This window comes from Musa acuminata, chromosome BXJ2-9 (genome assembly GCF_036884655.1).
Source record: "Musa acuminata AAA Group cultivar baxijiao chromosome BXJ2-9, Cavendish_Baxijiao_AAA, whole genome shotgun sequence".
Lineage (NCBI taxonomy): Eukaryota > Viridiplantae > Streptophyta > Magnoliopsida > Zingiberales > Musaceae > Musa > Musa acuminata.
In genome coordinates this window covers 49,996,029-50,018,606 of record NC_088346.1, presented here as the reverse complement: position 1 = coordinate 50,018,606, position 22,578 = coordinate 49,996,029, and the positions used below count along the sequence as shown (strand labels likewise).

The window sequence follows — 22,578 nt, the reverse complement described above, 5'->3', positions numbered from 1 at the left end:
AATTCGCTTTTTGCATTAGTATTAACCGGTGCATTTGTTTGTCTACAGATGTGAAATATGTAGCATCAGATTGGTATATTGTCTGACCTGAAGAATTATGAATTCTTTTTTATATTTTGCATGACAGCCCTTTCTAGTGTGACTTATTCTGTTATTCCTGAAGCTGAGCTGATCGAGAGGCAAATTTGTGTTATTCCTGAAGTTGAACCCTAGCGAAGCGAAGCAAAGCAAAGCAAGCCCGACTGCTGCCGGCGAGTTACTGAGAGCCGGTCGTCGCTCGCTGCCTCTCTCCCAATTCTCAAGCCTTGGCTGTCGTCGCCGGCCGCCGCCAAGAGGTTCTCTCTCGCTCTTTTCTTTTACTTGATGCTCTATCGGAGCGTTCATTCATATCCTGAGAAGCAGTGAGATCGGTGTCTAATAATTAGCACTTTGAACCCTCATGAGTAGCAGTTCTGTGAATCACCCGACACGGCATTTCGTTGTCTTGATTTCTTTTTATTTGTCCTTCTTCTTGCCTTGGTGGTGATTCAAGGCGGGCAAATGGGGGTTGGGTTGTTGATCTTGGTTTCGATGATCGATTTATTGTCCTGGTGGCCAAATATTATTTAACCATATGAGTAACTACTGATACTAGCGCATCGAATTAACAATACGTTTGGATTTGGTTTTGGCTGGAAATAGTCCTTGCAGAACGAGTTGTAGTTCCGACCGGAGTTACTGGCGTCGGGGTAACTTCAGTTCATGCATTTATCGGTCACATTCTATGTTTTGTTTATTGAACTGGATTGCTCCAGCGGCTATACCAGTTGGTAATTTTTGAAATGCCTCGATTTTGACTTCTCTTTCGTCTTTCGTTCTTAATCTTTATTCTGGTACAAGTTTCATGCCTGCATTGACCGTAACCCCCCGCATGGATGGCATCATATGAATTGACAGATAATTATGTGGTTCGTGGTTTTGAAACCGAATAAATGTTAGACATGTAACATTTCTGTACAAAAGCTGCTAAATTGTCTTTCGGTATGAAGAATGAAAAAGAAGTTGCTGGTGAAGAATGAAAAAAGACCAAAAAGAAAAAAAGACCAGATGTTGGTGTTTCCCTAATTAAAGTGACATCTGGATTTCACCAGGAAATTGTCATCTCCAACTGACAATTATTTATTTAATTTTTTCGTGTAATGTGATTTTGAAGTTTACTATTACCATGAGCACACACATCGCCATTGGTTGTGTATTCAGAATTTGTGATAGTAGCTAGTCACTGTAGTTTCCTTGTTTCATGCATGATCTTTATAGAGCAATTTTAAAATTAACATTATGAAAGTAACACTGATCTTGTGCTCTTTTCTTGTATCATATATATTGTGTGCAATTGTTTGTCGCATTGTATTGACCACGACTCTTGTAATTCTTGGATTTGTTAGAATTAGATACCATGGTGGGATGGCAAAGGTGCCTACGTTCTGTTCTTCGCCAGGTCAATACCATGATGGAGCGCAATGGCCGTTCATCTGCCATTGGGTATGACGCTTGCACTAAGCTCTATTCACCAGGTAACCTTCTAAAAATTTATGACAGACACTTTTCTTGAATGTGCCATCTCTGTTAGTGTGAATATGCGTCACCAAGGCAATATTTCTAATCATATGCTTTTGTACCTCCTAAATAATTTTGGTTTTTTGCATCCTATCCAATGGCTGAAGAATGTATATGTCCCTACAAATGATTTTGATGCTTACTTTTTCATGCGTAACAAACTCTTAGTCCTGAAATGCATATTATTGACAAATGCACCATAACCTACTTGATACAAAATTCGCTTTTTGCATTAGTATTAACCGGTGCATTTGTTTGTCTACAGATGTGAAATATGTAGCATCAGATTGGTATATTGTCTGACCTGAAGAATTAAGAATTCTTTTTTATTTTTTGCATGACAGCCATTTCTAGTGTGACTTATTCTGTTATTCCTGAAGCTGAGCTGATCGAGAGGCAAATTTGCGTTATTCCTGAAGTTGAACCCTAGCGAAGCGAAGCAAAGCAAAGCAAGCCCGACTACTGCCGGCGAGTTACTGAGAGCCGGTCGTCGCTCGCTGCCTCTCTCCCAATTCTCAAGCCTTGGCTGTCGTCGCCGGCCGCCGCCAAGAGGTTCTCTCTCGCTCTTTTCTTTTACTTGATGCTCTATCGGAGCGTTCATTCATATCCTGAGAAGCAGTGAGATCGGTGTCTAATAATTAGCACTTTGAACCCTCATGAGTAGCAGTTCTGTGAATCACCCGACACGGCATTTCGTTGTCTTGATTTCTTTTTATTTGTCCTTCTTCTTGCCTTGGTGGTGATTCAGGGCGGGCAAAGGGGGGTTGGGTTGTTGATCTTGGTTTCGATGATCGATGTATTGTCCTGGTGGCCAAATATTATTTAACCATATGAGTAAGTACTGATACTAGCGCATCGAATTAACAATACGTTTGGATTTGGTTTTGGCTGGAAATAGTCCTTGCAGAACGAGTTGTAGTTCCGACCGGAGTTACTGGCGTCGGGGTAACTTCAGTTCATGCATTTATCGGTCACATTCTATGTTTTGTTTATTGAACTGGATTGCTCCAGCGGCTATACCAGTTGGTAATTTTTGAAATGCCTCGATTTTGACTTCTCTTTCGTCTTTCGTTCTTAATCTTTATTCTGGTACAAGTTTCAAGCCTGCATTGACCGTAACCCCCCGCATGGATGGCATCGTATGAATTGACAGATAATTATGTGGTTCGTGGTTTTGAAACCGAATAAATGTTAGACATGTAACATTTCTGTACAAAAGCTGCTAAATTGTCATTCGGTATGAAGAATGAAAAAGAAGTTGCTGGTGAAGAATGAAAAAAGACCAAAAAGAAAAAAAGACCAGATGTTGGTGTTTCCCTAATTAAAGTGACATCTGGATTTCCTCAGGAAATTGCCATCTCCAACTGACATTTATTTATTTAATTTTTTCGTGTAATGTGATTTTGAAGTTTACTATTACCATGAGCACACACATCGCCATTGGTTGTGTATTCAGAATTTGTGATAGTAGCTAGTCACAGTAGTTTCCTTGTTTCATGCATGATCTTTATAGAGCAATTTTAAAATTAACATTATGAAAGTAACACTGATCTTGTGCTCTTTTCTTGTATCATATATATTGTGTGCAATTGTTTGTCGCATTCTATTGACCACGACTCTTGTAATTCTTGGATTTGTTAGAATTAGATACCATGGTGGGATGGCAAAGGTGCCTACGTTCTGTTCTTCGCCAGGTCAATACCATGATGGAGCTCAATGGCCGTTCATCTGCCATTGGTTATGACGCTTGCACTAAGCTCTATTCACCAGGTAACCTTCTAAAAATTTATGACAGACTTTTCTTGAATGTGCCATCTCTGTTAGTGCGAATATGCGTCACCAAGGCAATATTTCTAATCATATGCTTTAGTACCTCCTAAATAATTTGTTTTTTGCATCCTATCCAATGGCTGAAGAATGTATATGTCCCTACAAATGATTTTGATGCTTACTTTTTCATGCGTAACAAACTCTTAGTCCTGAAATGCATATTATTGACAAATGCACCATAAGCTACTTGATACAAAATTCGCTTTTTGCATTAGTATTAACCGGTGCATTTGTTTGTCTACAGATGTGAAATATGTAGCATCAGATTGGTATATTGTCTGACCTGAAGAATTAAGAATTCTTTTTTATATTTTGCATGACAGCCATTTCTAGTGTGACTTATTCTGTTATTCCTGAAGCTGAGCTGATCGAGAGGCAAATTTGTGTTATTCCTACAGTGTCTTAACGGACGATTTAGACCGTTATCGTGTGGTGCCGGGCGGCACCGGTGGAACACTGTAGCATGACTGCTACAGTGTCTTAACGGACGATTTCGACCGTTATCGTGTGGTGCCGGGCGGTACCGAATGGTGCAGGGCGGTACCGGTCGAACACTGTAGCATTCTAGCCATCCCCGTCGTGGTAGTTCAGAAAGGTCATAGCGTCATCAAGAACACGTTCTTCTCAGCTTGCAGTTGGCCTCTCAACCGAATGGTGTCGCACCATGCAGCATGCGGCGACACGAGAGGTGATGGAAATACTCGTGACCCTGCAAATAAACCGATTATAAATATCCTCTCCCACTTCTTCACTCCCCTTCATCACTCTCGCTCCGTTCCTTGTGCAGAACACTAGCCCATGGCCACCTCCCTTTACATTGTCCTCTCTTTCTCTGTTTGGGTGCTCCTTCTCTTGCACAACTCACCAGCCCCACTTGGCTTGGGCCAGCAGCGAGCAGGTGAACCATGGATGAGTGCTCATCACTACAGCCCCGTGAGCCACTGCAGAATCGATAAGCTAAGCGCCCTTGAGCTCACCCGACGTGTGCCCTCGGAAGCTGGGTACACGGAGTACTGTAACCAGTTTACTGAACAGCTCCAGTGTGTGGGTGTGGCTGCATGTCGTCGTACCATCCAACCGAGAGGCCTTCTCTTGCCATCCATTTCCAGCCCACCACGTCTCGTCTATATTGTGCAAGGCTCGTTCACGCATATACATCGTGCTCTTTTGAATATGATGATTTAATTTCATGTCATATATATTGTCTTAAAGCTCGACGATGGTCTATGATGGATGCAGGAAGGGGAATCATTGGAACAGTGTTCCTTGGTTGCCTAGAGACGTTCCCATCCTTCCAGCAACCCAAACAAATATGGGAGCAGGAGACAGGCAAAGAATGTCAGAGGTTCCGATACGAGCACCAGATGATCCACTGCCATGAGGGAGACATCATCGCATTGCCCGCTAGAGTTACTTATTGGAGCTACAACAATGCCGAGGACTCGGCAACTGTTGTTGCGATTACCGTCACCGTCTTCGACACGAGCAGCAACGATATATATATATATATATATATATATATATATATATATATATATATATATAAAGGCTCGGAACTAAGATAAGGTTACTCATGTTGTGTGCTTCGAATGAAAAGAGCGTGAAAATATTTGTGTTTGAAGTTGGGAATTAATCGTGTTTGAAGTTGGGAATTAATCGGTGCATACAGCATGAATGGTTTGTGTACAAAAGGTTACCGACCTCCGTTGGAAGGAAGGCAACGGCGTCCACACTACCTTCTTGGGCTTGAAACGGGTCATCCATGTTTGGTTCTACCAAGAGCATTTCATGGCAATGATGCGACTGAGATCGATTCCAGTAGACGTCAGCTACGAATGTTAATTTTCACGTATGAGCCGGTTCGGATGTCGAGCCGACCGGATTTGAGATCGGACTCACGTCTCCACTCGGTAAAATCTGACGCCACTAGAAGCCACGAATGATTAACATAAAATAAACAGTCGCCCAGTATTTCCATGACCCCGAAGTTGAACCCTAGCGAAGCGAAGCAAAGCAAAGCAAGCCCGACTGCTGCCGGCGAGTTACTGAGAGCCGGTCGTCGCTCGCTGCCTCTCTCCCAATTCTCAAGCCTTGGCTGTCGTCGCCGGCCGCCGCCAAGAGGTTCTCTCTCGCTCTTTTCTTTTACTTGATGCTCTATCGGAGCGTTCATTCATATCCTGAGAAGCAGTGAGATCGGTGTTTAATAATTAGCACTTTGAACCCTCATGAGTAGCAGTTCTGTGAATCACCCGACACGGCATTTCGTTGTCTTGATTTCTTTTTATTTGTCCTTCTTCTTGCCTTGGTGGTGATTCAGGGCGGGCAAAGGGGGGTTGGGTTGTTGATCTTGGTTTCGATGATCGATGTATTGTCCTGGTGGCCAAATATTATTTAACCATATGAGTAACTACTGATACTAGCGCATCGAATTAACAATACGTTTGGATTTGGTTTTGGCTGGAAATAGTCCTTGAAGAACGAGTTGTAGTTCCGACCGGAGTTACTGGCGTCGGGGTAACTTCAGTTCATGCATTTATCGGTCACATTCTATGTTTTGTTTATTGAACTGGATTGCTCCAGCGGCTATACCAGTTGGTAATTTTTGAAATGCCTCGATTTTGACTTCTCTTTCGTCTTTCGTTCTTAATCTTTATTCTGGTACAAGTTTCATGCCTGCATTGACCGTAACCCCCCGCATGGATGGCATCGTATGAATTGACAGATAATTATGTGGTTCGTGGTTTTGAAACCGAATAAATGTTAGACATGTAACATTTCTGTACAAAAGCTGCTAAATTGTCATTCGGTATGAAGAATGAAAAAGAAGTTGCTGGTGAAGAATGAAAAAAGACCAAAAAGAAAAAAAGACCAGATGTTGGTGTTTCCCTAATTAAAGTGACATCTGGATTTCCTCAGGAAATTGCCATCTCCAACTGACATTTATTTATTTAATTTTTTCGTGTAATGTGATTTTGAAGTTTACTATTACCATGAGCACACACATCGCCATTGGTTGTGTATTCAGAATTTGTGATAGTAGCTAGTCACAGTAGTTTCCTTGTTTCATGCATGATCTTTATAGAGCAATTTTAAAATTAACATTATGAAAGTAACACTGATCTTGTGCTCTTTTCTTGTATCATATATATTGTGTGCAATTGTTTGTCGCATTCTATTGACCACAACTCTTGTAATTCTTGGATTTGTTAGAATTAGATACCATGGTGGGATGGCAAAGGTGCCTACGTTCTGTTCTTCGCCAGGTCAATACCATGATGGAGCTCAATGGCCGTTCATCTGCCATTGGTTATGACGCTTGCACTAAGCTCTATTCACCAGGTAACCTTCTAAAAATTTATGACAGACTTTTCTTGAATGTGCCATCTCTGTTAGTGCGAATATGCGTCACCAAGGCAATATTTCTAATCATATGCTTTAGTACCTCCTAAATAATTTTTGTTTTTTGCATCCTATCCAATGGCTGAAGAATGTATATGTCCCTACAAATGATTTTGATGCTTACTTTTTCATGCGTAACAAACTCTTAGTCCTGAAATGCATATTATTGACAAATGCACCATAAGCTACTTGATACAAAATTCGCTTTTTGCATTAGTATTAACCGGTGCATTTGTTTGTCTACAGATGTGAAATATGTAGCATCAGATTGGTATATTGTCTGACCTGAAGAATTATGAATTCTTTTTTATTTTTTGCATGACAGCCATTTCTAGTGTGACTTATTCTGTTATTCCTGAAGCTGAGCTGATCGAGAGGCAAATTTGTGTTATTCCTGAAGTTGAACCCTAGCGAAGCGAAGCAAAGCAAAGCAAGCCCGACTGCTGCCGGCGAGTTACTGAGAACCGGTCGTCGCTCGCTGCCTCTCTCCCAATTCTCAAGCCTTGGCAGTCGTCGCCGGCCGCCGCCAAGAGGTTCTCTCTCGCTCTTTTCTTTTACTTGATGCTCTATCGGAGCGTTCATTCATATCCTGAGAAGCAGTGAGATCGGTGTTTAATAATTAGCACTTTGAACCCTCATGAGTAGCAGTTCTGTGAATCACCCGACACGGCATTTCGTTGTCTTGATTTCTTTTTATTTGTCCTTCTTCTTGCCTTGGTGGTGATTCAGGGCGGGCAAAGGGGGGTTGGGTTGTTGATCTTGGTTTCGATGATCGATGTATTGTCCTGGTGGCCAAATATTATTTAACCATATGAGTAACTACTGATACTAGCGCATCGAATTAACAATACGTTTGGATTTGGTTTTGGCTGGAAATAGTCCTTGAAGAACGAGTTGTAGTTCCGACCGGAGTTACTGGCGTCGGGGTAACTTCAGTTCATGCATTTATCGGTCACATTCTATGTTTTGTTTATTGAACTGGATTGCTCCAGCGGCTATACCAGTTGGTAATTTTTGAAATGCCTCGATTTTGACTTCTCTTTCGTCTTTCGTTCTTAATCTTTATTCTGGTACAAGTTTCATGCCTGCATTGACCGTAACCCCCCGCATGGATGACATCGTATGAATTGACAGATAATTATGTGGTTCGTGGTTTTGAAACCGAATAAATGTTAGACATGTAACATTTCTGTACAAAAGCTGCTAAATTGTCGTTCGGTATGAAGAATGCAAAAGAAGTTGCTGGTGAAGAATGAAAAAAGACCAAAAAGAAAAAAAAGACCAGATGTTGGTGTTTCCCTAATGAAAGTGACATCTGGATTTCACCAGGTAATTGCCATCTCCAACTGACATTTATTTATTTAATTTTTTCGTGTAATGTGATTTTGAAGTTGACTATTACCATGAGCACACACATCGCCATTGGTTGTGTATTCAGAATTTGTGATAGTAGCTAGTCACTGTAGTTTCCTTGTTTCATGCATGATCTTTATAGAGCAATTTTAAAATTAACATTATGAAAGTAACACTGATCTTGTGCTCTTTTCTTGTATCATATATATTGTGTGCAATTGTTTGTCGCATTGTATTGACCACGACTCTTGTAATTCTTGGATTTGTTAGAATTAGATACCATGGTGGGATGGCAAAGGTGCCTACGTTCTGTTCTTCGCCAGGTCAATACCATGATGGAGCGCAATGGCCGTTCATCTGCCATTGGGTATGACGCTTGCACTAAGCTCTATTCACCAGGTAACCTTCTAAAAATTTATGACAGACACTTTTCTTGAATGTGCCATCTCTGTTAGTGTGAATATGCGTCACCAAGGCAATATTTCTAATCATATGCTTTTGTACCTCCTAAATAATTTTGGTTTTTTGCATCCTATCCAATGGCTGAAGAATGTATATGTCCCTACAAATGATTTTGATGCTTACTTTTTCATGCGTAACAAACTCTTAGTCCTGAAATGCATATTATTGACAAATGCACCATAACCTACTTGATACAAAATTCGCTTTTTGCATTAGTATTAACCGGTGCATTTGTTTGTCTACAGATGTGAAATATGTAGCATCAGATTGGTATATTGTCTGACCTGAAGAATTATGAATTCTTTTTTATATTTTGCATGACAGCCCTTTCTAGTGTGACTTATTCTGTTATTCCTGAAGCTGAGCTGATCGAGAGGCAAATTTGCGTTATTCCTGAAGTTGAACCCTAGCGAAGCGAAGCAAAGCAAAGCAAGCCCGACTACTGCCGGCGAGTTACTGAGAGCCGGTCGTCGCTCGCTGCCTCTCTCCCAATTCTCAAGCCTTGGCTGTCGTCGCCGGCCGCCGCCAAGAGGTTCTCTCTCGCTCTTTTCTTTTACTTGATGCTCTATCGGAGCGTTCATTCATATCCTGAGAAGCAGTGAGATCGGTGTCTAATAATTAGCACTTTGAACCCTCATGAGTAGCAGTTCTGTGAATCACCCGACACGGCATTTCGTTGTCTTGATTTCTTTTTATTTGTCCTTCTTCTTGCCTTGGTGGTGATTCAGGGCGGGCAAAGGGGGGTTGGGTTGTTGATCTTGGTTTCGATGATCGATGTATTGTCCTGGTGGCCAAATATTATTTAACCATATGAGTAAGTACTGATACTAGCGCATCGAATTAACAATACGTTTGGATTTGGTTTTGGCTGGAAATAGTCCTTGCAGAACGAGTTGTAGTTCCGACCGGAGTTACTGGCGTCGGGGTAACTTCAGTTCATGCATTTATCGGTCACATTCTATGTTTTGTTTATTGAACTGGATTGCTCCAGCGGCTATACCAGTTGGTAATTTTTGAAATGCCTCGATTTTGACTTCTCTTTCGTCTTTCGTTCTTAATCTTTATTCTGGTACAAGTTTCAAGCCTGCATTGACCGTAACCCCCCGCATGGATGGCATCGTATGAATTGACAGATAATTATGTGGTTCGTGGTTTTGAAACCGAATAAATGTTAGACATGTAACATTTCTGTACAAAAGCTGCTAAATTGTCATTCGGTATGAAGAATGAAAAAGAAGTTGCTGGTGAAGAATGAAAAAAGACCAAAAAGAAAAAAAGACCAGATGTTGGTGTTTCCCTAATTAAAGTGACATCTGGATTTCCTCAGGAAATTGCCATCTCCAACTGACATTTATTTATTTAATTTTTTCGTGTAATGTGATTTTGAAGTTTACTATTACCATGAGCACACACATCGCCATTGGTTGTGTATTCAGAATTTGTGATAGTAGCTAGTCACAGTAGTTTCCTTGTTTCATGCATGATCTTTATAGAGCAATTTTAAAATTAACATTATGAAAGTAACACTGATCTTGTGCTCTTTTCTTGTATCATATATATTGTGTGCAATTGTTTGTCGCATTCTATTGACCACGACTCTTGTAATTCTTGGATTTGTTAGAATTAGATACCATGGTGGGATGGCAAAGGTGCCTACGTTCTGTTCTTCGCCAGGTCAATACCATGATGGAGCTCAATGGCCGTTCATCTGCCATTGGTTATGACGCTTGCACTAAGCTCTATTCACCAGGTAACCTTCTAAAAATTTATGACAGACTTTTCTTGAATGTGCCATCTCTGTTAGTGCGAATATGCGTCACCAAGGCAATATTTCTAATCATATGCTTTAGTACCTCCTAAATAATTTTTGTTTTTTGCATCCTATCCAATGGCTGAAGAATGTATATGTCCCTACAAATGATTTTGATGCTTACTTTTTCATGCGTAACAAACTCTTAGTCCTGAAATGCATATTATTGACAAATGCACCATAAGCTACTTGATACAAAATTCGCTTTTTGCATTAGTATTAACCGGTGCATTTGTTTGTCTACAGATGTGAAATATGTAGCATCAGATTGGTATATTGTCTGACCTGAAGAATTATGAATTCTTTTTTATATTTTGCATGACAGCCCTTTCTAGTGTGACTTATTCTGTTATTCCTGAAGCTGAGCTGATCGAGAGGCAAATTTGTGTTATTCCTGAAGTTGAACCCTAGCGAAGCGAAGCAAAGCAAAGCAAGCCCGACTGCTGCCGGCGAGTTACTGAGAGCCGGTCGTCGCTCGCTGCCTCTCTCCCAATTCTCAAGCCTTGGCTGTCGTCGCCGGCCGCCGCCAAGAGGTTCTCTCTCGCTCTTTTCTTTTACTTGATGCTCTATCGGAGCGTTCATTCATATCCTGAGAAGCAGTGAGATCGGTGTCTAATAATTAGCACTTTGAACCCTCATGAGTAGCAGTTCTGTGAATCACCCGACACGGCATTTCGTTGTCTTGATTTCTTTTTATTTGTCCTTCTTCTTGCCTTGGTGGTGATTCAAGGCGGGCAAATGGGGGTTGGGTTGTTGATCTTGGTTTCGATGATCGATTTATTGTCCTGGTGGCCAAATATTATTTAACCATATGAGTAACTACTGATACTAGCGCATCGAATTAACAATACGTTTGGATTTGGTTTTGGCTGGAAATAGTCCTTGCAGAACGAGTTGTAGTTCCGACCGGAGTTACTGGCGTCGGGGTAACTTCAGTTCATGCATTTATCGGTCACATTCTATGTTTTGTTTATTGAACTGGATTGCTCCAGCGGCTATACCAGTTGGTAATTTTTGAAATGCCTCGATTTTGACTTCTCTTTCGTCTTTCGTTCTTAATCTTTATTCTGGTACAAGTTTCATGCCTGCATTGACCGTAACCCCCCGCATGGATGGCATCATATGAATTGACAGATAATTATGTGGTTCGTGGTTTTGAAACCGAATAAATGTTAGACATGTAACATTTCTGTACAAAAGCTGCTAAATTGTCTTTCGGTATGAAGAATGAAAAAGAAGTTGCTGGTGAAGAATGAAAAAAGACCAAAAAGAAAAAAAGACCAGATGTTGGTGTTTCCCTAATTAAAGTGACATCTGGATTTCACCAGGAAATTGTCATCTCCAACTGACATTTATTTATTTAATTTTTTCGTGTAATGTGATTTTGAAGTTTACTATTACCATGAGCACACACATCGCCATTGGTTGTGTATTCAGAATTTGTGATAGTAGCTAGTCACTGTAGTTTCCTTGTTTCATGCATGATCTTTATAGAGCAATTTTAAAATTAACATTATGAAAGTAACACTGATCTTGTGCTCTTTTCTTGTATCATATATATTGTGTGCAATTGTTTGTCGCATTGTATTGACCACGACTCTTGTAATTCTTGGATTTGTTAGAATTAGATACCATGGTGGGATGGCAAAGGTGCCTACGTTCTGTTCTTCGCCAGGTCAATACCATGATGGAGCGCAATGGCCGTTCATCTGCCATTGGTTATGACGCTTGCACTAAGCTCTATTCACCAGGTAACCTTCTAAAAATTTATGACAGACTTTTCTTGAATGTGCCATCTCTGTTAGTGCGAATATGCGTCACCAAGGCAATATTTCTAATCATATGCTTTAGTACCTCCTAAATAATTTTTGTTTTTTGCATCCTATCCAATGGCTGAAGAATGTATATGTCCCTACAAATGATTTTGATGCTTACTTTTTCATGCGTAACAAACTCTTAGTCCTGAAATGCATATTATTGACAAATGCACCATAAGCTACTTGATACAAAATTCGCTTTTTGCATTAGTATTAACCGGTGCATTTGTTTGTCTACAGATGTGAAATATGTAGCATCAGATTGGTATATTGTCTGACCTGAAGAATTATGAATTCTTTTTTATATTTTGCATGACAGCCATTTCTAGTGTGACTTATTCTGTTATTCCTGAAGCTGAGCTGATCGAGAGGCAAATTTGTGTTATTCCTACAGTGTCTTAACGGACGATTTAGACCGTTATCGTGTGGTGCCGGGCGGCACCGGTGGAACACTGTAGCATGACTGCTACAGTGTCTTAACGGACGATTTCGACCGTTATCGTGTGGTGCCGGGCGGTACCGAATGGTGCAGGGCGGTACCGGTCGAACACTGTAGCATTCTAGCCATCCCCGTCGTGGTAGTTCAGAAAGGTCATAGCGTCATCAAGAACACGTTCTTCTCAGCTTGCAGTTGGCCTCTCAACCGAATGGTGTCGCACCATGCAGCATGCGGCGACACGAGAGGTGATGGAAATACTCGTGACCCTGCAAATAAACCGATTATAAATATCCTCTCCCACTTCTTCACTCCCCTTCATCACTCTCGCTCCGTTCCTTGTGCAGAACACTAGCCCATGGCCACCTCCCTTTACATTGTCCTCTCTTTCTCTGTTTGGGTGCTCCTTCTCTTGCACAACTCACCAGCCCCACTTGGCTTGGGCCAGCAGCGAGCAGGTGAACCATGGATGAGTGCTCATCACTACAGCCCCGTGAGCCACTGCAGAATCGATAAGCTAAGCGCCCTTGAGCTCACCCGACGTGTGCCCTCGGAAGCTGGGTACACGGAGTACTGTAACCAGTTTACTGAACAGCTCCAGTGTGTGGGTGTGGCTGCATGTCGTCGTACCATCCAACCGAGAGGCCTTCTCTTGCCATCCATTTCCAGCCCACCACGTCTCGTCTATATTGTGCAAGGCTCGTTCACGCATATACATCGTGCTCTTTTGAATATGATGATTTAATTTCATGTCATATATATTGTCTTAAAGCTCGACGATGGTCTATGATGGATGCAGGAAGGGGAATCATTGGAACAGTGTTCCTTGGTTGCCTAGAGACGTTCCCATCCTTCCAGCAACCCAAACAAATATGGGAGCAGGAGACAGGCAAAGAATGTCAGAGGTTCCGATACGAGCACCAGATGATCCACTGCCATGAGGGAGACATCATCGCATTGCCCGCTAGAGTTACTTATTGGAGCTACAACAATGCCGAGGACTCGGCAACTGTTGTTGCGATTACCGTCACCGTCTTCGACACGAGCAGCAACGATATATATATATATATATATATATATATATATATATATATATATATATATATAAAGGCTCGGAACTAAGATAAGGTTACTCATGTTGTGTGCTTCGAATGAAAAGAGCGTGAAAATATTTGTGTTTGAAGTTGGGAATTAATCGTGTTTGAAGTTGGGAATTAATCGGTGCATACAGCATGAATGGTTTGTGTACAAAAGGTTACCGACCTCCGTTGGAAGGAAGGCAACGGCGTCCACACTACCTTCTTGGGCTTGAAACGGGTCATCCATGTTTGGTTCTACCAAGAGCATTTCATGGCAATGATGCGACTGAGATCGATTCCAGTAGACGTCAGCTACGAATGTTAATTTTCACGTATGAGCCGGTTCGGATGTCGAGCCGACCGGATTTGAGATCGGACTCACGTCTCCACTCGGTAAAATCTGACGCCACTAGAAGCCACGAATGATTAACATAAAATAAACAGTCGCCCAGTATTTCCATGACCCCGAAGTTGAACCCTAGCGAAGCGAAGCAAAGCAAAGCAAGCCCGACTGCTGCCGGCGAGTTACTGAGAGCCGGTCGTCGCTCGCTGCCTCTCTCCCAATTCTCAAGCCTTGGCTGTCGTCGCCGGCCGCCGCCAAGAGGTTCTCTCTCGCTCTTTTCTTTTACTTGATGCTCTATCGGAGCGTTCATTCATATCCTGAGAAGCAGTGAGATCGGTGTTTAATAATTAGCACTTTGAACCCTCATGAGTAGCAGTTCTGTGAATCACCCGACACGGCATTTCGTTGTCTTGATTTCTTTTTATTTGTCCTTCTTCTTGCCTTGGTGGTGATTCAGGGCGGGCAAAGGGGGGTTGGGTTGTTGATCTTGGTTTCGATGATCGATGTATTGTCCTGGTGGCCAAATATTATTTAACCATATGAGTAACTACTGATACTAGCGCATCGAATTAACAATACGTTTGGATTTGGTTTTGGCTGGAAATAGTCCTTGAAGAACGAGTTGTAGTTCCGACCGGAGTTACTGGCGTCGGGGTAACTTCAGTTCATGCATTTATCGGTCACATTCTATGTTTTGTTTATTGAACTGGATTGCTCCAGCGGCTATACCAGTTGGTAATTTTTGAAATGCCTCGATTTTGACTTCTCTTTCGTCTTTCGTTCTTAATCTTTATTCTGGTACAAGTTTCATGCCTGCATTGACCGTAACCCCCCGCATGGATGGCATCGTATGAATTGACAGATAATTATGTGGTTCGTGGTTTTGAAACCGAATAAATGTTAGACATGTAACATTTCTGTACAAAAGCTGCTAAATTGTCATTCGGTATGAAGAATGAAAAAGAAGTTGCTGGTGAAGAATGAAAAAAGACCAAAAAGAAAAAAAGACCAGATGTTGGTGTTTCCCTAATTAAAGTGACATCTGGATTTCCTCAGGAAATTGCCATCTCCAACTGACATTTATTTATTTAATTTTTTCGTGTAATGTGATTTTGAAGTTTACTATTACCATGAGCACACACATCGCCATTGGTTGTGTATTCAGAATTTGTGATAGTAGCTAGTCACAGTAGTTTCCTTGTTTCATGCATGATCTTTATAGAGCAATTTTAAAATTAACATTATGAAAGTAACACTGATCTTGTGCTCTTTTCTTGTATCATATATATTGTGTGCAATTGTTTGTCGCATTCTATTGACCACAACTCTTGTAATTCTTGGATTTGTTAGAATTAGATACCATGGTGGGATGGCAAAGGTGCCTACGTTCTGTTCTTCGCCAGGTCAATACCATGATGGAGCTCAATGGCCGTTCATCTGCCATTGGTTATGACGCTTGCACTAAGCTCTATTCACCAGGTAACCTTCTAAAAATTTATGACAGACTTTTCTTGAATGTGCCATCTCTGTTAGTGCGAATATGCGTCACCAAGGCAATATTTCTAATCATATGCTTTAGTACCTCCTAAATAATTTTTGTTTTTTGCATCCTATCCAATGGCTGAAGAATGTATATGTCCCTACAAATGATTTTGATGCTTACTTTTTCATGCGTAACAAACTCTTAGTCCTGAAATGCATATTATTGACAAATGCACCATAAGCTACTTGATACAAAATTCGCTTTTTGCATTAGTATTAACCGGTGCATTTGTTTGTCTACAGATGTGAAATATGTAGCATCAGATTGGTATATTGTCTGACCTGAAGAATTATGAATTCTTTTTTATTTTTTGCATGACAGCCATTTCTAGTGTGACTTATTCTGTTATTCCTGAAGCTGAGCTGATCGAGAGGCAAATTTGTGTTATTCCTGAAGTTGAACCCTAGCGAAGCGAAGCAAAGCAAAGCAAGCCCGACTGCTGCCGGCGAGTTACTGAGAACCGGTCGTCGCTCGCTGCCTCTCTCCCAATTCTCAAGCCTTGGCAGTCGTCGCCGGCCGCCGCCAAGAGGTTCTCTCTCGCTCTTTTCTTTTACTTGATGCTCTATCGGAGCGTTCATTCATATCCTGAGAAGCAGTGAGATCGGTGTTTAATAATTAGCACTTTGAACCCTCATGAGTAGCAGTTCTGTGAATCACCCGACACGGCATTTCGTTGTCTTGATTTCTTTTTATTTGTCCTTCTTCTTGCCTTGGTGGTGATTCAGGGCGGGCAAAGGGGGGTTGGGTTGTTGATCTTGGTTTCGATGATCGATGTATTGTCCTGGTGGCCAAATATTATTTAACCATATGAGTAACTACTGATACTAGCGCATCGAATTAACAATACGTTTGGATTTGGTTTTGGCTGGAAATAGTCCTTGAAGAACGAGTTGTAGTTCCGACCGGAGTTACTGGCGTCGGGGTAACTTCAGTTCATGCATTTATCGGTCACATTCTATGTTTTGTTTATTGAACTGGATTGCTCCAGCGGCTATACCAGTTGGTAATTTTTGAAATGCCTCGATTTTGACTTCTTTTTCGTCTTTCGTTCTTAATCTTTATTCTGGTACAAGTTTCATGCCTGCATTGACCGTAACCCCCCGCATGGATGGCATCGTATGAATTGACAGATAATTATGTGGTTCGTGGTTTTGAAACCGAATAAATGTTAGACATGTAACATTTCTGTACAAAAGCTGCTAAATTGTCGTTCGGTATGAAGAATGCAAAAGAAGTTGCAGGTGAAGAATGAAAAAAGACCAAAAAGAAAAAAAGACCAGATGTTGGTGTTTCCCTAATTAAAGTGACATCTGGATTTCACCAGGAAATTGCCATCTCCAACTGACATTTATTTATTTAATTTTTTCGTGTAATGTGATTTTGAAGTTTACTATTACCATGAGCACACACATCGCCATTGGTTGTGTATTCAGAATTTGTGATAGTAGCTAGTCACTGTAGTTTCCTTGTTTCATGCATGATCTTTATAGAGCAATTTTAAAATTAACATTATGAAAGTAACACTGATCTTGTGCTCTTTTCTTGTATCATATATATTGTGTGCAATTGTTTGTCGCATTGTATTGACCACGACTCTTGTAATTCTTGGATTTATTAGAATTAGATACCATGGTGGGATGGCAAAGGTGCCTACGTTCTGTTCTTCGCCAGGTCAATACCATGATGGAGCGCAATGGCCGTTCATCTGCCATTGGGTATGACGCTTGCACTAAGCTCTATTCACCAGGTAACCTTCTAAAAATTTATGACAGACACTTTTCTTGAATGTGCCATCTCTGTTAGTGTGAATATGCATCACCAAGGCAATATTTCTAATCATATGCTTTTGTACCTCCTAAATAATTTTGGTTTTTTGCATCCTATCCAATGGCTGAAGAATGTATATGTCCCTACAAATGATTTTGATGCTTACTTTTTCATGCGTAACAAACTCTTAGTCCTGAAATGCATATTATTGACAAATGCACCATAACCTACTTGATACAAAATTCGCTTTTTGCATTAGTATTAACCGGTGCATTTGTTTGTCTACAGATGTGAAATATGTAGCATCAGATTGGTATATTGTCTGACCTGAAGAATTATGAATTCTTTTTTATTTTTTGCATGACAGCCATTTCTAGTGTGACTTATTCTGTTATTCCTGAAGCTGAGCTGATCGAGAGGCAAATTTGTGTTATTCCTGAAGATGAACCCTAGCGAAGCGAAGCAAAGCAAAGCAAGCCCGACTGCTGCCGGCGAGTTACTGAGAACCGGTCGTCGCTCGCTGCCTCTCTCCCAATTCTCAAGCCTTGGCAGTCGTCGCCGGCCGCCGCCAAGAGGTTCTCTCTCGCTCTTTTCTTTTACTTGATGCTCTATCGGAGCGTTCATTCATATCCTGAGAAGCAGTGAGATCGGTGTTTAATAATTAGCACTTTGAACCCTCATGAGTAGCAGTTCTGTGAATCACCCGACACGGCATTTCGTTGTCTTGATTTCTTTTTATTTGTCCTTCTTCTTGCCTTGGTGGTGATTCAGGGCGGGCAAAGGGGGGTTGGGTTGTTGATCTTGGTTTCGATGATCGATGTATTGTCCTGGTGGCCAAATATTATTTAACCATATGAGTAAGTACTGATACTAGCGCATCGAATTAACAATACGTTTGGATTTGGTTTTGGCTGGAAATAGTCCTTGAAGAACGAGTTGTAGTTCCGACCGGAGTTACTGGCGTCGGGGTAACTTCAGTTCATGCATTTATCGGTCACATTCTATGTTTTGTTTATTGAACTGGATTGCTCCAGCGGCTATACCAGTTGGTAATTTTTGAAATGCCTCGATTTTGACTTCTCTTTCGTCTTTCGTTCTTAATCTTTATTCTGGTACAAGTTTCATGCCTGCATTGACCGTAACCCCCCGCATGGATGACATCGTATGAATTGACAGATAATTATGTGGTTCGTGGTTTTGAAACCGAATAAATGTTAGACATGTAACATTTCTGTACAAAAGCTGCTAAATTGTCTTTCGGTATGAAGAATGCAAAAGAAGTTGCTGGTGAAGAATGAAAAAAGACCAAAAAGAAAAAAAAGACCAGATGTTGGTGTTTCCCTAATTAAAGTGACATCTGGATTTCACCAGGAAATTGCCATCTCCAACTGACATTTATTTATTTAATTTTTTCGTGTAATGTGATTTTGAAGTTGACTATTACCATGAGCACACACATCGCCATTGGTTGTGTATTCAGAATTTGTGATAGTAGCTAGTCACTGTAGTTTCCTTGTTTCATGCATGATCTTTATAGAGCAATTTTAAAATTAACATTATGAAAGTAACACTGATCTTGTGCTCTTTTCTTGTATCATATATATTGTGTGCAATTGTTTGTCGCATTGTATTGACCACGACTCTTGTAATTCTTGGATTTATTAGAATTAGATACCATGGTTGGATGGCAAAGGTGCCTACGTTCTGTTCTTCGCCAGGTCAATACCATGATGGAGCGCAATGGCTGTTCATCTGCCATTGGGTATGACGCTTGCACTAAGCTCTATTCACCAGGTAACCTTCTAAAAATTTATGACAGACACTTTTCTTGAATGTGCCATCTCTGTTAGTGTGAATATGCGTCACCAAGGCAATATTTCTAATCATATGCTTTTGTACCTCCTAAATAATTTTGGTTTTTTGCATCCTATCCAATGGCTGAAGAATGTATATGTCCCTACAAATGATTTTGATGCTTACTTTTTCATGCGTAACAAACTCTTAGTCCTGAAATGCATATTATTGACAAATGCACCATAAGCTACTTGATACAAAATTCGCTTTTTGCATTAGTATTAACCGGTGCATTTGTTTGTATACAGATGTGAAATATGTAGCATCAGATTGGTATATTGTCTTACCTGAAAAATTATGAATTCTTTTTTATTTTTTGCATGACAGCCATTTCTAGTGTGACTTATTCTGTTATTCCTGAAGCTGAGCTGATCGAGAGGCAAATTTGTGTTATTCCTGAAGTTGAACCCTAGCGAAGCGAAGCAAAGCAAAGCAAGCCCGACTGCTGCCGGCGAGTTACTGAGAGCCGGTCGTCGCTCGCTGCCTCTCTCCCAATTCTCAAGCCTTGGCTGTCGTCGCCGGCCGCCGCCAAGAGGTTCTCTCTCGCTATTTTCTTTTACTTGATGCTCTATCGGAGCGTTCATTCATATCCTGAGAAGCAGTGAGATCGGTGTCTAATAATTAGCACTTTGAACCCTCATGAGTAGCAGTTCTGTGAATCACCCGACACGGCATTTCGTTGTCTTGATTTCTTTTTATTTGTCCTTCTTCTTGCCTTGGTGGTGATTCAGGGCGGGCAAAGGGGGGTTGGGTAGTTGATCTTGGTTTCGATGATCGATGTATTGTCCTGGTGGCCAAATATTATTTAACCATATGAGTAACTACTGATACTAGCGCATCGAATTAACAATACGTTTGGATTTGGTTTTGGCTGGAAATAGTCCTTGAAGAACGAGTTGTAGTTCCGACCGGAGTTACTGGCGTCGGGGTAACATCAGTTCATGCATTTATCGGTCACATTCTATGTTTTGTTTATTGAATTGGATTGCTCCAGCGGCTATACCAGTTGGTAATTTTTGAAATGCCTCGATTTTGACTTCTCTTTCGTCTTTCGTTCTTAATCTTTTTTCTGGTACAAGTTTCATGCCTGCATTGACAGTAACCCCCCGCATGGATGGCATCGTATGAATTGACAGATAATTATGTGGTTCGTGGTTTTGAAACCGAATAAATGTTAGACATGTAACATTTCTGCACAAAAGCTGCTAAATTGTCGTTCGGTATGAAGAATGCAAAAGAAGTTGCTGGTGAAGAATGAAAAAAGACCAAAAAGAAAAAAAGACCAGATGTTGGTGTTTCCCTAATTAAAGTGACATCTGGATTTCACCAGGAAATTGCCATCTCCAACTGACATTTATTTATTTAATTTTTTCGTGTAATGTGATTTTGAAGTTTACTATTACCATGAGCACACACATCGCCATTGGTTGTGTATTCAGAATTTGTGATAGTAGCTAGTCACAGTAGTTTCCTTGTTTCATGCATGATCTTTATAGGGCAATTTTAAAATTAACATTATGAAAGTAACACTGATCTTGTGCTCTTTTCTTGTATCATATATATTGTGTGCAATTGTTTGTCGCATTGTATTGACCATGACTCTTGTAATTCTTGGATTTGTTAGAATTAGATACCATGGTGGGATGGCAAAGGTGCCTACGTTCTGTTCTTCGCCAGGTCAATACCTTGATGGAGCGCAATGGCCGTTCATCTGCCATTGGGTATGACGCTTGCACTAAGCTCTATTCACCAGGTAACCTTCTAAAAATTTATGACAGACACTTTTCTTGAATGTGCCATCTCTGTTAGTGTGAATATGCGTCACCAAGGCAATATTTCTAATCATATGCTTTTGTACCTCCTAAATAATTTTGGTTTTTTGCATCCTATCCAATGGCTGAAGAATGTATATGTCCCTACAAATGATTTTGATGCTTACTTTTTCATGCGTAACAAACTCTTTGTCCTGAAATGCATATTATTGACAAATGCACCATAACCTACTTGATACAAAATTCGCTTTTTGCATTAGTATTAACCGGTGCATTTGTTTGTCTACAGATGTGAAATATGTAGCATCAGATTGGTATATTGTCTGACCTGAAGAATTATGAATTCTTTTTTATTTTTTGCATGACAGCCATTTCTAGTGTGACTTATTCTGTTATTCCTGAAGCTGAGCTGATCGAGAGGCAAATTTGTGTTATTCCTGAAGTTGAACCCTAGCGAAGCGAAGCAAAGCAAAGCAAGCCCGACTGCTGCCGGCGAGTTACTGAGAGCCGGTCGTCGCTCGCTGCCTCTCTCCCAATTCTCAAGCTTTGGCTGTCGTCGCCGGCCGCCGCCAAGAGGTTCTCTCTCGCTATTTTCTTTTACTTGATGCTCTATCGGAGCGTTCATTCATATCCTGAGAAGCAGTGAGATCGGTGTCTAATAATTAGCACTTTGAACCCTCATGAGTAGCAGTTCTGTGAATCACCCGACACGGCATTTCGTTGTCTTGAATTCTTTTTATTTGTCCTTCTTCTTGCCTTGGTGGTGATTCAGGGCGGGCAAAGGGGGGTTGGGTTGTTGATCTTGGTTTCGATGATCGATGTATTGTCCTGGTGGCCAAATATTATTTAACCATATGAGTAAGTACTGATACTAGCGCATCGAATTAACAATACGTTTGGATTTGGTTTTGGCTGGAAATAGTCCTTGAAGAACGAGTTGTAGTTCCGACCGGAGTTACTGGCGTCGGGGTAACATCAGTTCATGCATTTATCGGTCACATTCTATGTTTTGTTTATTGAACTGGATTGCTCCAGCGGCTATACCAGTTGGTAATTTTTGAAATGCCTCGATTTTGACTTCTCTTTCGTCTTTCGTTCTTAATCTTTATTCTGGTACAAGTTTCATGCCTGCATTGACAGTAACCCCCCGCATGGATGGCATCGTATGAATTGACAGATAATTATGTGGTTCGTGGTTTTGAAACCGAATAAATGTTAGACATGTAACATTTCTGTACAAAAGCTGCTAAATTGTCATTCGGTATGAAGAATGAAAAAGAAGTTGCTGGTGAAGAATGAAAAAAGACCAAAAAGAAAAAAAGACCAGATGTTGGTGTTTCCCTAATTAAAGTGACATCTGGATTTCACCAGGAAATTGCCATCTCCAACTGACATTTATTTATTTAATTTTTTCGTGTAATGTGATTTTGAAGTTTACTATTACCATGAGCACACAAATCGCCATTGGTTGTGTATTCAGAATTTGTGATAGTAGCTAGTCACAGTAGTTTCCTTGT

General features: G+C 40.8%; 2 long non-coding RNA genes across 4 annotated transcripts; both read left to right on the top strand.

Moving 5' to 3' along the window:
• The first annotated feature begins 3,235 nt into the window (after positions 1-3,235).
• LOC135623890 (uncharacterized) lies at positions 3,236-5,536 on the top strand. 2 transcript variants are annotated; one of them, XR_010491555.1, is made up of 4 exons: positions 3,237-3,366; positions 3,825-4,114; positions 4,214-4,564; positions 4,666-5,534. It is a non-coding gene; the product is annotated as an uncharacterized LOC135623890 (long non-coding RNA). The 2 variants fall into 2 exon arrangements; XR_010491554.1 differs by having other exon boundaries at positions 3,236-3,366; positions 3,825-4,564; positions 4,666-5,536.
• Positions 5,537-12,088: 6,552 nt separating this feature from the next.
• On the top strand, positions 12,089-14,375 carry LOC135623885 (uncharacterized). Of its 2 annotated transcripts, none has more exons than XR_010491551.1 (3): positions 12,089-12,201; positions 12,662-13,401; positions 13,503-14,375. It is a non-coding gene; the product is annotated as an uncharacterized LOC135623885 (long non-coding RNA). The 2 variants fall into 2 exon arrangements; XR_010491552.1 differs by lacking the exon at positions 12,089-12,201 and having other exon boundaries at positions 12,542-12,951; positions 13,051-13,401; positions 13,503-14,373.
• Positions 14,376-22,578: the final 8,203 nt, after the last annotated feature.